Genomic DNA, 6000 nt, shown 5'->3' with positions numbered 1-6000 from the left:
GGCGCGTGAGATATAAAAACTCCTATCTAACTGTCATTTATTTCAAAGTCAGAGCAAAGTGAAGTGCATGTTTGAAAAGGGCGCACAGAAGTTTAAAAAATGAGTGTTTGTGAGATAGAGAGAGAGAGAGAGAGAGAGAGAGAGACAGAGAGTGAGATTGTGAGTGTGCATTTAACGTATGAATGTCACACAGAGTTGATCCAATGTCAGAGGGAAAGATAGATGTTCTCATTCTATGCCTTTGTGTGTTTGAAAAGTCAAAGTCATTCTCACATTATTTACTAAATCATTTTATCTCCGCCTCATGTTTAAACTCTTATCACTGTGAGTGGGTGAGAGGTCATTCACTTATGAGACTTGGCTCACACTCGAAGAGTAAGAGGATGTGTGTGTGTGTGTGTGTGTGTGTGTGTGTGTGTGTGTGTGTGTGTGTGTGTGTGTATGTGTTGTCTCACTGTCAAAGCGTGTGTATGTGTCGTTTGCTAAAATGACAGATATGTAAGAATTCCCCCTATTCCCACTCTCCCATCCTGAGCAGTGACCTTTCGCTATATTATATGAACTTGACCGCTTCACAGTGGAGTTTATCATACACCCAAACACAATAAGAACAGAGAGAGAGAGAGAGAGAGGGAGAGAGAGAATCACAAACACCACACCCTCAAGAGATCCTGCCATACTGGGACATGGTGTGATCGGGACTTTCAGAAAGACAAAGTGTGTGTGTGTGTGTGTGTGTGTGTGTGTGTGTGTTTGCATGTGTGTGTGTGTGTGTGTGTGTGTGTGTTTGCGTGTGTGTGTGTGTTGAAATATTGTTATCGGGACTTTCACAAAGTGATTGTTAGTTAATTCCTGTTTGTAACTGTGAGTTTTGGAGAGAAAAAAAATCCCAAAAGACATAAGGAAACACAAACTAATCTGATCCCAATATCCATACACACACAAACACACACACACACACACACCTGTGTCCTGAATCACAGGTTACATACATTTAGTTTCACACCCAGACGTACCAGACACAAACATGCACCTGTTCTCTCCGCACACAGATAGCAGGCGGAGAAATCTTTTCATCTGTGAGCTTGAACTGATAGTATTAGCCCAGGTATCGGTACTACCAGCCCTCGACACCTGTTGCCGTCAGAGACAAAGAAGTATTAGGTGTGGAAAGCAACAGGCATGTTAGATCTCTTCCACTGCGTGGATTTATGTGTGCCTTTTGTCTCGGAGTTGAAACCTAGTTGAGGTTATAGTGATGTCATTTAGAAAGTCTTATTTGTAATTGATTGGGGTGCTACATGGCAAGAGGTGGTTTCATTTGCTAACAAACATCATTTTTCAAAACCTCTGCAGAGAACCCGAGCGGCAGTGCCACTGTTAAAACGACATCAAAACCGATGATGTGACAACATGAAACACACACACACACACACACACACACACACACATACACACTACATCAAAGAAACATTGCGTAAACACACAAATACACAAACACACACACACACTTGCTCACATACTCACAAACACACACAAGCACGCACACACTCGCTCGCTCGCTCACTCGCTCACATACGCACGCACACGCGTGTACTCACACACTCACGCAAAAACACAGAAACAATTAATCGTGGGAGGACACCTTTCCTTACCTCAACTAAAAAATAGACAAGCGTAGCCTGGAAGAAAACACACCCATGAATAGTTTAGATTAGATAGATTAATACACACAAAATGCTCTCTCTTTCTCTCTCTCTCTCTCTCTGTGTCGCTCTCCCTCTCTTTCTTTCTTTCTTTCTCTCGCACACACAAAGTATAAAAATATACTTCATTTTTGAGTCTCTATGTAGATAATGACCTCAACCTTGGCACACACCCTGGGCAGACTGTCGGCAGCGCACTGGCGAGCCCTTTGTGTGTGTGTGTGTGTGTGTGTGTGTGTGTGTATGTGTATGTATGTGTGTGTGTGTGTGTGTGTGTGAGTGTTCATATCTCTATCAGAGACTGTCTGACCTTAGGGACGAGGGCAGGGACGGGACGGGCTCATTGTTCTGTACTGGTACTGGTTTCCCTGCGGTAAACACACTCGGCAGTTCCCAGGCCTCCCGAATAACCCCCCCCCCCCCCCCTCACCACCCCACCCCACCCCACCTCTCCTTCACCGTTCTCACACTGTCTGGAACGCAGCGCCCAGGCTCCCCCTGGGGTACTCCCCATACCCTCCTCTGACCCTGTCCTTGCATATACTCACACACACACACGCGCGCGCACACATATACATATATACACACTCACATTCACACACACTCTTCAGCCATTCATCGCCTTTTGTTACCGCGTATAGCCGTACTTGATTTCAAAGACGATGGTTCGTTGCGATGATAACTTATGGTCGTGTTGTTGTTGGGTTTTTTTTTTTTTGTTTGTTTTGTTTTGTTTTGTCTTGTTTTACTAGCGTTAAAGATTAAATCATAAGTCACTCTTTGATAAAGTCATTAAAATGCACTTACACAGGGGTGGATACAGTCTGGATGTTTTATGAGACACACCTGATACACAGGATTGTATGCGTTTGGGCAATCATTGCATTCATAAAAAGTATACACAAGACTTTAGAAATCACGTAATACTGGTCTTTTGAACGTGGAGGGCAGTTCGGTGGGTTTGGAGTGGGCGAAATGGAGACTTTCAAACGCTGTTTTGCATCGCTGGCTGGGCTTTTGTTCAGCTCAAACTCTTTAAAGTTTCAGCTGAGGCTTCACAATCATAGCTGGTCAAGAATTAAGGCAGAGTAATTGGAGGTCAATAGGCCACACTGGACTACAACTCCCAGAATCCCCCAAAGGCCACTGCAAGAACAATCAGTCAAACCAATCACATCTCCAAATAAACAACCCACTGACCTGCCCTCCGACCAATCAGAGCACTGCATAAATAAATGGCTGACCTGGCCCTTTCATTTTGTCTACTGCTAACAGAGACACTCTCATTAACTCCTTAGCATGGGTGCGACAGAGAGAAAGAGAGCGAGCGAGAGAGAGAGCCTTCTGAAATGAAAAGTGAAAGGATATGGGGGTGTTGATGGATGAGGGAAGCTGTCTGTCAGTGTCACCTACAGCCCCTAAATTGCACACACACATACGCGCGCACACACACGCACACACACACAACTCACTCACTCACACCCCTTGGACACACAGTATTTTAAAAGTTGTAAAGCTTTTCAGAACAAATTTCACATTTACCGAGACACAACTTTCAGTCCTTCTCTCTCTCTCTCTCACTCTGTCTCTATCCCATACACACTCACACTCTCTCTCACATACACTCACTCACTCACACACACACACATGCACACACACACACACACACAATTCCCAGGACATTAGTAGACCTCTTGGCCAAACCCAGGGGCTTCCTACTGATCAATCAAGCCCTTCAGATAATGTGATCCATCATACTCAAACACACACAGCGCTCTCCCAAGACTCGTCAACCAGCCTTAGGCAGCTGGGAACTCTTCACACAATCAGATTTTACACTGCGCCAACAAAGTCCACCATTCTAGACATCATTAAATGAAGTGTCACTTGAACTCCCCTTCCATAAGAGAAGGGACACTGTTTAAGTAATTAGCCAAGACAGAATCAAGTAACTTTCTCTTTGGAGGAAGAAGGAAAAAAAAAAAGTGTAACCAGCCAGTGGTTGGCAAAAATAAATCCAACTTGGAAGGTTCCAGGGACAAGCAAACCAATTCAAACAACTCAAAAAAACAAGTTTATGGTTTAATCACGCGAGTTAAAAAGTCATGTCAATATTTATCCTTGAATAAAAATGTTCTGAGACATTAATATTGTAAATGTTCAGTTTTCCACAAGCTGTGGCGAGGAGATAATGTAAACATCTTTTTAAGCCCCAGTGTGCCAGTATAATTCTTCAGCCAGGACGCTGTTCACGGCTCAGAGAGATAGGGGACATTTGTTTACCGAGCTCCAGGATCTAACGAAGCGGGGAACGCCAAGAGAGGGAACGCTATGCCACGACGGGCTTCCTCGAGACAACGGGCATTTAATAGGGTCCCCCACTCTCTCTAACTCTCACCTTTTAAATAGCCCGATCCATTAACCCCGTTTTGAATAGGCTTGATAATGAGCCGAGGGCAGCGGGCGCGAGATGCAACACGGCCCATTGCACAACAGAACGCGCCCCTGTCGGAATACTGGAGGATGGCGCGCGCTGACAGGCGAAGAGAATGCGCGTACAGAGAGCGCTTTCACTCACGCAGAATGTCACATTGTTGTTAGTCGAATCTTGCTTTTTTATTATTTAAGAAGAGTTGATTTCCCATTGTTTGGACACTTTCACGGTGAACCGAGTCACATCAAAGTCAAAACAAAGACGCACCGTGAAGCTGACGAAACTATTACCCTGTTTAGAGCGGGCCAAAGAGGCATGTGCTGAGCATGCGAGAGACGTGAAACTTTTCAGTCTGGTCAGTCCAGATTCAGATAATTATAATGAGTGATTACATTATCTTTAAGCTTTAAGTGCAGATAAGAAGGTAAAATCAAAAGAACAGTGCGTAAGCGACAGTCCGTTTTTGTCACTGGTGTTGCGCTATAAACAAATATGAGAAGATAATGAAGTGAGGCTTATTACAAAGGAGTTAACAATGAGGTTTATATCAGCCAATGGTTGCCTTCAACTTTCTCCCAACAAAGTTCCTGTGAAATAAAGCAGTTTGATGGTCAGCAGAATATAGCCCCCAGCGCAACCACACCACAGAGTATGTAGACTATTTAGTTCACCTACCAAGGGACACACCCAAATAAAATTGGCAAACGATCACACTGCTTCAAAAAAAAAACTAAAAAAAAACGAGCTCTGCATTGAAGTGACAACAGTGTACACGTTATAATCGAGATCTGGCTATACGATAAGGCAACAAAATGCACGTGCGGTCAAGATCAGCTCACTGACTGTAAACATAAACACGCACCAGATTTCAACCAGACTCAAAAATCACAGCGCTGTTGGCAGACTTTTATTTGTGACGAGAAAGTATCATAACGTAAACAGGTCTGACGAACGTCAGTGTACAGCCATTCTTTATTCGGATTGTGGCTGAGTTTCAGGTGAGCGTAAAGGTTATAGTAGAGGCTGCGGCTGTTATTTTTCTGATGAATAGCCCAATTTAGCACATAGTACAAAGCGTGTTACACTGAGCTGGAATTAAACTGCTGTGATATTAAGTGCTCTGAAGGGAAATCGGCACACAAAATATTAATCTAAAGATGTCTGAATTTCTGGTTGGTCATGGAGACTTTTTTCCGATACAGCCCATCAAATATAATGTTACACCGGGGAAATCCACCTACACACGCTACAAAATCTTAAAGTCACTCCCACCGGTTTTGGAGGGCATATGGTATGGCGACTAAAAACTAACCACTCAGGTTAGGACATTTCGACTGACCGCAAAAAAAAAAACAAAAAAACAACATGGCACATCTGGCATGGTAGAGCACACCTCCTTAAAACTGCAGCCTGGTCTGGTTTTATTATCTTCCCGCCATTCGCACATCACATAACACGAGCTTAGACGCATGCAGTTGGAATGGAGTGTGCGGTGAGGCCACACGAAAAAGGTTTTTTTCTTCCCACTCACAAAGGCAACCCCTCTCACAGCCGCACGCTGGACGCGTTTACCGGCAGACGGGGCCCGTTATGAGTAGTCTGGGAATTTAAATATTCAATGTTGACATTGTGCAGGGCCTGGCGCTGGGCCAGAGCTCTAAGGGTCTCGCGGGATCCACGGCCAAGCCGTCCAGAACATTCTCTCCTCTTGACTTAATCGGTAGAAATCTTCTTACATCTTGAGTAAATAATAATCTTAAAATACACACCAAATTATCCCCCCTCATTCTGAGATTGTAAGTAATGATGTCGAGCTCTGTCTGGAAGGTCGGTGCAGACCCTGCTACACTGGCAAATATC

The sequence above is a fragment of the Chanos chanos genome, chromosome 6 (assembly GCF_902362185.1).
Source record: "Chanos chanos chromosome 6, fChaCha1.1, whole genome shotgun sequence".
NCBI lineage: Eukaryota > Metazoa > Chordata > Actinopteri > Gonorynchiformes > Chanidae > Chanos > Chanos chanos.
This window is presented reverse-complemented; position numbering follows the sequence as displayed.